This window comes from Bubalus kerabau, chromosome X (genome assembly GCF_029407905.1).
Source record: "Bubalus kerabau isolate K-KA32 ecotype Philippines breed swamp buffalo chromosome X, PCC_UOA_SB_1v2, whole genome shotgun sequence".
NCBI lineage: Eukaryota > Metazoa > Chordata > Mammalia > Artiodactyla > Bovidae > Bubalus > Bubalus kerabau.
In genome coordinates, this window is record NC_073647.1 from 33,560,664 (window position 1) to 33,573,404 (window position 12,741).

Here is a 12,741-nt window from a genome sequence, read left to right on the forward strand (position 1 = left end):
GCAGCATCTTTTAATTTCATGGCTGCAGTCACTGTCTGTAGTGATTTTAGAGCCCAAGAAAAGAAAATCTGTCACTGTTTCCACTTTTTCTCCTCTATTTGCCATGAAGTGATGGGACCAGATGCCATGATCTTAGTTTTTTGAATGTTGAGTTTTAAGCCAGCCTTTTGACTCTCCCCTTTCACCTTCATCATGAGGCTCTTTAGTTCCTCTTCACTTTCTGCCATTAGAGTGGTTTCATCTGCACATCTAAGGTTGTTGGTATGTCTCCTGACAATCTTGATTCCAGCTTGTGATTCATCCAGCCTGGCTTTTTGCATGATGTATGCTGCATATAAGTTAAATAAGCAGGGTGACAATATACAGCCTTGACATAATTCTTCCCCAATTTGGAACCAGTTTGTTATTCCATGTTCAGTTTTAACTGTTGCTTCTTGACCTGCATAGAGGTTTCTCAGGAGGCAGGTAAGGTGAACTGGTATTCCCATCTCTTGAAGAATTTTCCAGTTTGCTGTGAGCCACACAGTCAAAGGTTTAGTGTAGTCAATGAAGCAGAAGTAGATGTTTTTCTGTAATTCCTTTGCTTTTTCTATGAGCCAGTTTATACTGTTTTGATGACTGTAGCTTTGTAATAGAGCCTGAAGTCAGGTAGGTTGATTCCTCCAGTTCCATTCTTCTTTGGCAAGGTTGCTTTGGGCTATTCCAGGTTTTCTGTATTTCCATACAAACTGTGAAGCTATTTGTTCTAGTTCTGTGAAAAATACCATTGGTAGCTTGATAGGGATTGCATTGAATCTATAGATTGCTTTGTGCTGTGTACTCATTTTCACTATATTGATCATTCTGATCCATGAACATGGTATATTTCTCCATCTATCTGTGTGATCGTTGATTTCTTTCATCAGTGCTTTACAGTTTTCTATGTATTGGTCTTTTCTTGGATCATCCAAACAGCAAGAGAGTTCAGAAAAAACATCTATTTCTGCTTTATTGACTATGCCGAAGCCTTTTACTGTGTGGACCACAATAAACTGTGGAAAATTCTGGAAGAGACGGGAATACCAGACCACCTGACCTGCCTCTTGAGAAACTTGTATGCATTTCAGGAAGAAACAGTTAGAGGTGGACATGGAACAACAGCCTGGTTCCAAATAGGAAAAGGAGTATGTCAAGGCCGTATATTGTGCCCCGACTCATTTATCTTCTATGCAGTGTACAACATGAGAAACGCTGGGCTGGAAGAAGCACACGCTGGACTCAAGATTGCCGGGAGAAATATCAGTAACCTCAGATATGCAGATGACACCACCCTTATGGCAGAAAGTGAAGAGGAACTAAAAAGGCTCTGCATGAAAGTGAAAGAGGAGAGTGAAAAAGTTGGCTTAAAACTCAACATTCAGAAAACGCAGATCATGGCATCTGGTCCCATCACTTCATGGGACATAGACGGGGAAACAGTGGAACCAGTGTCAGGCTTTCTTCTTTGGGCTCCAAAACCACTGCAGATGGTGACTGCTGCCATGAAAGGGAAAGACGCTTACTCCTTGGAAGAAAACTATGATCCACCTAGACAGTGTATTAAAAGGAAGAGACATTACTTTACCGACAAAGGTCCATATGTCAAAGCTAAGTTTTCCCAACAGTCATCAGGTATGCATGGGAGAGTTGGACCATAAAGAAAGCTGAGCACTGAAGAACTGATGGTTTTGAACTGTGGTGTTGGGGAAGACTCTCGAGAGTCCCTTGGATTGCAAGGAAATCAATGCAGTCAATGCTAGAGGAAATCAGTCCTGAATATTCATTGAAAGGACTAATGCTGAAGCTCCAATACTTTGGCTATCTGAGGCAAAGACTGGCTCCTTGGAAAAGACCCTGATGCAGGGAAAGATTGAAGGCCAGAGGAGAAGGGGACGTCAAAGGATGAGATGGTTGGATGGCATCACCATCTTGATGGGCTTGAATTTTAAGCAAGCTCTGGGAGTTGGTGATGGACAGTGAAGCCTGATGTGCTGCACACAATAGGGTCTCAGAGAGTCCGAATTGACTGAGCCATTGAACGGAACTGATTGCAATTGGGAAAGTATTTTGAGCACAGATCCTGACATGTCTGAAGTAGAACAGAAAAAGAAGTTTGTTTACCATGGAAGTATGAGTAGGGTCAGCAGGAACTCTGTGTGTGTGTGTGTGTGTGTGTGTGTGTGTGTGTGTGTGTGTGTGTGTGTGTGTGATGGGGCAGGTAGGAGGATGGATGAGCAGACAGCATGATGGGGCTGTTTTACAGCAATTGTTTCTCTCTGATAGTGAGCTGATTCTCAGAATGAGCTCTTAAGGGAGACAGAAAACTTTGAATCTTAGCGCTTGCTCAAGTTTGGGCGAAAGCTGAAGTTCAGAGGAGAGAAGCTTGGCTAAAGTTTAGCCAAGCCGAGTCATCGTGTATTTTATGGATAATTGTGAGCAGTTGGCCAGTCTCTGCCGTTGTTTAAGAGAGGCAAAGTCTGTCCTTAGACAATACCGTTGTTCTTTAAATTGCAAGTCCATGTGCCTGACGCAGAAGGAGGCCCATCAAAACTTAACCTTAAAGTTTGGAACAGAGAAAGTTGATTAAAGATTCATACAAGGAGATGGGTGGTTCATGCCCTAAGACCCCAAAGTTAGTAAAAGTTTTCAGTAAGTGCATGTACAATTAAATGTTAGGGAGAGTGGTGGTAAGTTGCTGCAGACTTCTTGGTGTCATACCCTTTGTGCTTAAGGTTAGGTCATGGTCAGGTAATGAGGTTCCTATAAACCTGTACTAGATGAATGTTATTCTCTGTCCTGACAAGAAAGGGCAGTCTCAAGGCACAGCTTTCACCCTGCAATGTCCCAGTGCTGGTTAAGGGGAAGCAGATCTCAGCCAGCAGCTCCTTCAGTGCCAGGTTCCCACACTCTGCCCAGCCGTCATCCCTGACGGAGACAGGCATCCAACATAATAGGTCCTCAGTTTCCGTCCTCAGGGCATCCATATGGGGAGACCAGTTCTCACAGTCTGAGACCCAGATAGAAAACCACTGCTAGTAGGTCGCAGCGACAGGGATGCGGGAGAGGTACACTGCTCCTCAAGGCTTTGGCCAAGGCTAGTGGAGGGCCTTAGTGAGGGCTATGGAGGGCTACAACATCTAGTCCCCAGTGTATTCCCTGGGCGCTCCAGCTCACCCACTGGCCCAAATCTGCGTGAGCTCCAGGGCCTCCAGAATGAGGCCTGAATCTGCCTCTTATCTCAGTCTCCTCCTGATGACCGCCACACCACCCTTGACTTAATCACTTTCCCTATGGCCCCCTCATTGATAGTAAGTAACCTGTGGGCAGGGCCCACTGTGGTGCTGACCAACAGCTAAGCAGGACAACTAATGGTCACTCATTGACAGTTGGCTGCTTGTGAATGGGGCCCTCTGAGGCACCAAGCAATGTTTGAACAGCACCTGTTGCCTAGGGACAGGATGGCTTGAAATGAAGCACACCAATGGCTTCCTGTTAAGGGCTGTGCTCATCCTGCTCTGTTACACTGCAAAGAGTAGAAGAATCACTGTGAATTTAAGGTTTGTCAAAGGAGTTTTCAGGGTGGGCTGGACTTCACAATCTTGTGGGCTTTGAACTATTTATACTATATGCTGAGCATGTGATCAAGTGGCAGCTGTTGGAGAGGCATAGAGGTGACAGCACTGGTGACAGCTAGGCCTGGGAATATAATGAAAAGTATGATATGCAAAAGTCAACTAATTATGTGAAATCAAATCTGAGGTCGGAAATGAGTCAATCAAAAAGATTCCAGCACACTGGACCCAAAGTGTCCTTATGTAACAGAGCACAGCCCTTCGCAGGTAGCCATTGCTGTGCCTTATTACTCTGCATCCTGTTACTAGGCAACAGGGCTTGCTCTTCCATTGGTCAGTGCCTCATGGACCCCACCCACAAGCAACCAACTATCACTGAGCTACCTGCAGGTACTTGTCCTGCTCAGCTCTTGGTCAGGCCTGCAATGGGCCCTACCTACTGATAACTGACAAGGAGGGATGACTGGGGAAATGATTTAGTCAAGACTCAGTGGAAGAGTGGTGAACTGATTTTGACTTTGAGCACTTTCCTTAAAAAAAAAAATAATAATAATAATAATCAGGAATGTATTTCTGATAGATGGAGCAAGTTGAGTTTCCTTGCTGAATATGAGAGTTGAAGTGTCCCAACAAAATTTAGTGGAGGAGACATGTAGAAGTGTCTTTGTTCTGATGTGTACTCTGAGGGAGACTGTGTATTAAACTTTGGGCAACAGACTGAGCATTCACCAAGTCTGGGGGTCGTTAAAGCTCATGACAGGAGATCAAACACCCAACCTGTTCTTAATTACCCTTTTCCACCTTAAGTGCTTGCTCTTAAGTTCCTTAAGCCCCTCAGGAACCCCCAACAGGCAGAAGGTGGACTAGAGATGAAGTGATTACTCTGAAAGGCTGAAGTGGGACAGAAAGGGTTTGCAGATGTTTTCAGAGGGATGAAGGAGGCAGGAGTGTTGAAGTGGCACATATATAGGTCAAAGGATAAAGGGAACTGAAAGGAAGTTTGAAGGTCATGAGGAGAAACACCATGGCCCTGAATCACCACTGCCCAGAATCAGACACACAGAGGTGTCATCAGTGGAGAAGTTATAAAATGGCCTCCCTCAGCATCCACTAGCCCATGTTGATGGGCACAGTGGTACATTGTGATGTCTAAGCCCCCCAAGATGCTCTTGGCTGGGGTGGTGCCTAACTGACCAATCAGGTTGAAGGGTGTGGCTCCTCATTGTCCTGAAAGGGTATAAATAGGGAGACCAGAGGCAGAGATTCTAGGTTAGGCCACTTCTTGGCATCATCCTGACTAAGGGAATCAGGAACCCACGGCAGTCAAGAAGAGTTACAAGGCGGTTTGCCTCAAGGATGAATGGACAAAAGAAGACCCTTTGTCAACGGAGGTACCGAGGCAGTGTGAAAGTAAGATGATTCCAACTAAGCTCCCCATGTTCTCCATTGACTTGGCTGCCCCAAACCTCTACCCACCCTTGCCTGGCACAAAAGCCCTCATGAGCTCACATCCCTTTTTCATGAAATCTCCCTTCCAACTCCGCTTTTTTCTTTCCTAAAGTCTCATACCCTTGTCTTGTCTTTCCAGGCACGAACTATGACCATGAGGGTCAGAAGACCTGTTCAAGGAACCTTGAGAAAGAAAATCCGACCATATGCCACTCAGTCGAAGAAGGTGAAGACAACCAGAAAACCCAACTGTTTTCTCCGTTCCTGTGCACGTAAGAAACTGAATCAAAGCCGTAAAAGGTACCAAAATATGAGGCGTGATCAAAGAAGGAGGCAGAATCCAAAGAGAAGATAAGCTCAGCCGCCCCAGAATAAGAGACCCTGGAGAAGTACAAGCTGGGCAGCCAGTAACTGACTCGAAAAGGTCAGACAGTGTAGAACTGTGCCTCCAGAGGTCTGCTTTCGTAGAAATGGCCAACCAAGGAAAGACTCTCACACTAACATAGTAAACTGATGGCTGCAATTACAATAAACATCAAATAGGGAAAAGATATTTGCGTGTGTGTGAATTTTCTGATGGAAGGGAGGGAAAGAAGAGAAGAGGTGGGCACTGGAGATGGGAGGGATATGGGGTCCCGAGAGGTTGGGGAACAGACCCTCGGGTCCCCAGTTAGCCAGAGAGTAGTGGTCTGGATTGGGTCAGGAGTCTGCACTGAAGATGGATAACCCTGATTAACATTTGATTTCAAGGGCAAGGAGTAGTGGTATGGTGTTACAGCCTTTGTTTGGGGTGTGGAATGACATTAGGGTCTAGATTGCCAGACCCAGAAAGGAAGAGGTTGTCACATAGGGGTGGTGAATGTGAAAGTCCCCCCGAGAAAGGTAGGCAGGAATCACCTCCTGGCCACCTACCTCATAAAAGGGATTGTTGCATCACTCACCTATGCTGTCGGCTAAAGGTGCTCAGAAGGCACGAAGTGCTGATACACCTAAAACCCACAAATAGCACTCCCAGGGATTACAATAATGTTTGGAGGGAACAAATCATATAATGACTAGGACACCTTTTTGCTAAGAAAATTTTGGGAGCAATGTATTCCCAAAGGAAGAGCAGTGATGGTGGCCCAATCCCAGTGCACGTTACAAACAGGATCACCACTCACAGAGAATTTTTCTTTCCCCCCGGGGGGCAGTATGCAGGTTGTGGAAGCATGGTTCCCTGAACAGCGATTGAACCCGTGCCCTTCTAGGGAAAGCACAGAGTCCTAACCACTGGACAGTCATGGAAGTCTGTACAGTGAATTTTTACATAAGAACTAACAAAAGACTGAGTAAAAGCTGGTCTTTTAATGATCACCATACCCTAGGATTTCAAAATAACTACTCTCCTAAAACATTCTTCCCCAATAAAGTCTTTTGTTAGTCCAAATTCTACAAATTTATCATGGTTTAAAGAAAGAGTACGAGATATTTAATTTGGTGTTAAATTTCATTTTGAAATGTTTCAAAAGGGCCAAGGAATAGTCAAACAATTATGGAGGTACATAAGGCAGTCTCTGACCATAAGAATCCTGCGTGTCTTCAGAAAGCTTTTTAGAAACAACTAAAACACAGAGTTTCACCATAGGCATCAAACGAGTTGAGTTCAGATTTTAACTCAAGGATATGTTATCTTTTATCTGGACTGCAGCTCCCTAATTACATCTTTCTGGCACTCTAACTCCTGGGAGACCCCAGTGATGATTCACAGTCAGTCACTGAATGTGATTTAAAATCAATAAAAGTGAAAGACCCCCTGGGTGTGCTGTCCTTTCTTTCCGTTTTTTCTTTTTTTGAGTTCTTTTTTTCTAAATTCATTTATTTTGATTTGAGGCTAATTACGTTGCAATATTGTAGTGGTTTTTGCCATACATTGACATGAATCAGCCTTGGGTGTCCATGGGTTCCCCATCCTGAATCCCCCCTCCCACCTCCCTCCCCATCCCATGCCTCAGGGTCATCCCAGTGCACCAGCCCTGAGCACCTAGTCTCATGCATCAAACCTGGACTGGTGATCTGGTTCACATAGAATAATATACATGTTTCAATGCTCTTCTCTCAAATCATCCTACCCTCCCATTCTCCCACGGAGTCCAAAAGACTCTTCTATACATCTGTGTCTCTTTTGCTCTCTCGCATATAGGGTCATCATTGCCATCTTTCTAAATTCCATATATATGTGTTTGTGTACTGTATTGGCGTGTTTCTTTCTGACGTCCTTCACTCAGTATAATAGGCTCCCGTTTCATCCACCTCTTTCGAACTGATTCAAACGTATTCTTTGTAATGGATGAGGTACATTCCATTGTGTATATGTACACCAGCTTTCTTATCCTTTAGTCAGCTGATGGACTTCTAGGTTGCTTCCGTGTCCTGGCTATTATTAACAGTGCTGCGATGAACATTGGGGTACCCGTGACTCTTTCAATTCTGGTGTCCTCTGTGTGCATGCCCAGCAGTGGGATTCCTGGGTCATATGGCAGTTCTATTTTCAGTTTTTTAAGGAGTCTCCACACTATTCTCCGTAGTGACTGTACTCGATTGCATTCCCACCAACAAAGTGAGAGGGTTCCCTTTTCTCCACACCCTCTCCAGCATTTATTGTTTGTAGACTTTTGGGTAACAGCCATTCTGACCAGCGTGAAAGGGTACCTCAAGGTCGTCTGGATTTGCATTTCTCTGATAATGAGTGATGTTGAGCATCTCTTCATGTGTTTGTTAGCCATCTGTATGACTTCTTTGGAGAAATGTTGTTTAGTTCATCAGCCCGTTTTTTGAATTGGTCATTTCTTGGTCTGCAATTGAGCTGTGGGAGCAGCTTTTATATTTTTGAGATTATTTCTTCGTCAGCTGCTTTGTTTGCTCTTACTTCCTCCCATTCTGAAGGCTGTCTTTTCACCTTGCTTATACTTTCCTTTGTTGTGCAAAAGCTTTTGAATTTAATTTGGCCCTATTCATTTACTTGTGCTATTTTGCTATACAATTTGGTCCTGTTCATTTATTTCCATTACTCTGAGAGGTGGGTCATAGAGTATCCTGCTGTGATTTATGTCAGAGTGTGTTTTGCCTATGTTTGCCTCTAGGAGTTTTATAGTTTCTGGTCTTAAGTTTCGATCTTTAATCCATTTTGAATTTATTTTGTGTATGGTGTTAGACAGTGTTCTAGTTTCATTCTTTTACTAGTGGTTGACCATTTTTCCCAGCACCTCTTCTTAAAGAGGTTGTCTTTTCTCCATTGTCTATTCTTGCCTCCTTTGTCAAATATAAGGTGTCCATAGGCGCGTGGATTTATCTCTGGGCTTTCTATTTTGTTCCCTTGATCTGTATTTCTGCCTCTGTGCCAGTATCATACTGTTTTTTTTTTTTTTTTTGTTTTTTGTTTTTTTTTTTTTTTTCAGTTGTCCTAGTACCATTTATTAAAGGACCCATCCCTTCCCTATGGACTTAATATGTTTGTTGTTCAGTCACTTAAGTTGTGTCTGAGTCTTTGTGACCTCGTGGACTGCAATTCACCAGGCTTCCCTGTCCTTCACTATTTCCCTAATTTTGCTCAAACTCATGTCCATTGAGTCGGTAATGCCATCTGATCATCTCATCCTCTATTGTCCCCTTGTCCTCTTGCCTTCAATCTTTCCCAGCATGAGACTTTTTGCTAATGAGTCAGTTCTTCGCATCAGGTGGCCAAAGTATCGCAGCTTCAACTTCAGCATCATTCCTTCCAATGAATATTCAGTGTTCATTTCCTTTAGAATTGACTGGTTTGATCTCCTTGCTGTCCAAGGGAGTCTCAAGAATCTTCTCCATCTCCACAACTTGAAAGCATCCATTCTTCAGTGCTCAGTATTCTTTATGGTCCAACTCTCAGATCCATACATAGCTACTGGAAAAACCATAGCTTTAACTATATGAATCTTTGTTGGCAAGTGATGTCTCTGCTTTTTAATTCATTGTCTAGGTTTGTCATAACTTTTCTTCCAAGGAGCAGCATCTTTTAATTTCATGGCTGCAGTCACTGTCTGTAGTGATTTTAGAGCCCAAGAAAAGAAAATCTGTCACTGTTTCCACTTTTTCTCCTCTATTTGCCATGAAGTGATGGGACCAGATGCCATGATCTTAGTTTTTTGAATGTTGAGTTTTAAGCCAGCCTTTTGACTCTCCCCTTTCACCTTCATCATGAGGCTCTTTAGTTCCTCTTCACTTTCTGCCATTAGAGTGGTTTCATCTGCACATCTAAGGTTGTTGGTATGTCTCCTGACAATCTTGATTCCAGCTTGTGATTCATCCAGCCTGGCTTTTTGCATGATGTATGCTGCATATAAGTTAAATAAGCAGGGTGACAATATACAGCCTTGACATAATTCTTCCCCAATTTGGAACCAGTTTGTTATTCCATGTTCAGTTTTAACTGTTGCTTCTTGACCTGCATAGAGGTTTCTCAGGAGGCAGGTAAGGTGAACTGGTATTCCCATCTCTTGAAGAATTTTCCAGTTTGCTGTGAGCCACACAGTCAAAGGTTTAGTGTAGTCAATGAAGCAGAAGTAGATGTTTTTCTGTAATTCCTTTGCTTTTTCTATGAGCCAGTTTATACTGTTTTGATGACTGTAGCTTTGTAATAGAGCCTGAAGTCAGGTAGGTTGATTTCTCCAGTTCAATTCTTCTTTGGCAAGGTTGCTTTGGGCTATTCCAGGTTTTCTGTATTTCCATACAAACTGTGAAGCTATTTGTTCTAGTTCTGTGAAAAATACCATTGGTAGCTTGATAGGGATTGCATTGAATCTATAGATTGCTTTGTGCTGTGTACTCATTTTCACTATATTGATCATTCTGATCCATGAACATGGTATATTTCTCCATCTATCTGTGTGATCTTTGATTTCTTTCATCAGTGCTTTACAGTTTTCTATGTATTGGTCTTTTCTTGGATCATCCAAACAGCAAGAGAGTTCAGAAAAAACATCTATTTCTGCTTTATTGACTATGCCGAAGCCTTTTACTGTGTGGACCACAATAAACTGTGGAAAATTCTGGAAGAGACGGGAATACCAGACCACCTGACCTGCCTCTTGAGAAACTTGTATGCATTTCAGGAAGAAACAGTTAGAGGTGGACATGGAACAACAGCCTGGTTCCAAATAGGAAAAGGAGTATGTCAAGGCCGTATATTGTGCCCCGACTCATTTATCTTCTATGCAGTGTACAACATGAGAAACGCTGGGCTGGAAGAAGCACACGCTGGACTCAAGATTGCCGGGAGAAATATCAATAACCTCAGATATGCAGATGACACCACCCTTATGGCAGAAAGTGAAGAGGAACTAAAAAGGCTCTGCATGAAAGTGAAAGAGGAGAGTGAAAAAGTTGGCTTAAAACTCAACATTCAGAAAACGCAGATCATGGCATCTGGTCCCATCACTTCATGGGACATAGACGGGGAAACAGTGGAACCAGTGTCAGGCTTTCTTCTTTGGGCTCCAAAACCACTGCAGATGGTGACTGCTGCCATGAAAGGGAAAGACGCTTACTCCTTGGAAGAAAACTATGATCCACCTAGACAGTGTATTAAAAGGAAGAGACATTACTTTACCGACAAAGGTCCATATGTCAAAGCTAAGTTTTCCCAACAGTCATCAGGTATGCATGGGAGAGTTGGACCATAAAGAAAGCTGAGCACTGAAGAACTGATGGTTTTGAACTGTGGTGTTGGGGAAGACTCTCGAGAGTCCCTTGGATTGCAAGGAAATCAATGCAGTCAATGCTAGAGGAAATCAGTCCTGAATATTCATTGGAAGGACTAATGCTGAAGCTCCAATACTTTGGCCATCTGAGGCAAAGACTGGCTCCTTGGAAAAGACCCTGATGCAGGGAAAGATTGAAGGCCAGAGGAGAAGGGGACGTCAAAGGATGAGATGGTTGGATGGCATCACCATCTTGATGGGCTTGAATTTTAAGCAAGCTCTGGGAGTTGGTGATGGACAGTGAAGCCTGATGTGCTGCACACAATAGGGTCTCAGAGAGTCAGAATTGACTGAGCCATTGAACGGAACTGATTGCAATTGGGAAAGTATTTTGAGCACAGATCCTGACATGTCTGAAGTAGAACAGAAAAAGAAGTTTCTTTACCATGGAAGTATGAGTAGGGTCAGCAGGAACTCTGTGTGTGTGTGTGTGTGTGTGTGTGTGTGTGTGTGTGTGTGTGTGTGTGTGATGGGGCAGGTAGGAGGATGGATGAGCAGACAGCATGATGGGGCTGTTTTACAGCAATTGTTTCTCTCTGATAGTGAGCTGATTCTCAGAATGAGCTCTTAAGGGAGACAGAAAACTTTGAATCTTAGCGCTTGCTCAAGTTTGGGCGAAAGCTGAAGTTCAGAGGAGAGAAGCTTGGCTAAAGTTTAGCCAAGCCGAGTCATCGTGTATTTTATGGATAATTGTGAGCAGTTGGCCAGTCTCTGCCGTTGTTTAAGAGAGGCAAAGTCTGTCCTTAGACAATACCGTTGTTCTTCAAATTGCAAGTCCATGTGCCTGACGCAGAAGGAGGCCCATCAAAACTTAACCTTAAAGTTTGGAACAGAGAAAGTTGATTAAAGATTCATACAAGGAGATGGGTGGTTCATGCCCTAAGACCCCAAAGTTAGTAAAAGTTTTCAGTAAGTGCATGTAGAATTAAATGTTAGGGAGAGTGGTGGTAAGTTGCTGCAGACTTCTTGGTGTCATACCCTTTGTGCTTAAGGTTAGGTCATGGTCAGGTAATGAGGTTCCTATAAACCTGTACTAGATGAATGTTATTCTCTGTCCTGACAAGAAAGGGCAGTCTCAAGGCACAGCTTTCACCCTGCAATGTCCCAGTGCTGGTTAAGGGGAAGCAGATCTCAGCCAGCAGCTCCTTCAGTGCCAGGTTCCCACACTCTGCCCAGCCGTCATCCCTGACGGAGACAGGCATCCAACATAATAGGTCCTCAGCGTCCGTCCTCAGGGCATCCATATGGGGAGACCAGTTCTCACAGTCTGAGACCCAGATAGAAAACCACTGCTAGTAGGTCGCAGCGACAGGGATGCGGGAGAGGTACACTGCTCCTCAAGGCTTTGGCCAAGGCTAGTGGAGGGCCTTAGTGAGGGCTATGGAGGGCTACAACATCTAGTCCCCAGTGTATTCCCTGGGCCCTCCAGCTCACCCACTGGCCGAAATCTGCGTGAGCTCCAGGGCCTCCAGAATGAGGCCTGAATCTGCCTCTTATCTCAGTCTCCTCCTGATGACCGCCACACCACCCTTGACTTAATCACTTTCCCTATGGCCCCCTCATTGATAGTAAGTAACCTGTGGGCAGGGCCCACTGTGGTGCTGACCAACAGCTAAGCAGGACAACTAATGGTCACTCATTGACAGTTGGCTGCTTGTGAATGGGGCCCTCTGAGGCACCAAGCAATGTTTGAACAGCACCTGTTGCCTAGGGACAGGATGGCTTGAAATGAAGCACACCAATGGCTTCCTGTTAAGGGCTGTGCTCATCCTGCTCTGTTACACTGCAAAGAGTAGAAGAATCACTGTGAATTTAAGGTTTGTCAAAGGAGTTTTCAGGGTGGGCTGGACTTCACAATCTTGTGGGCTTTGAACTATTTATACTATATGCTGAGCATGTGATCAAGTGGCAGCTGTTGGAGAGGCATA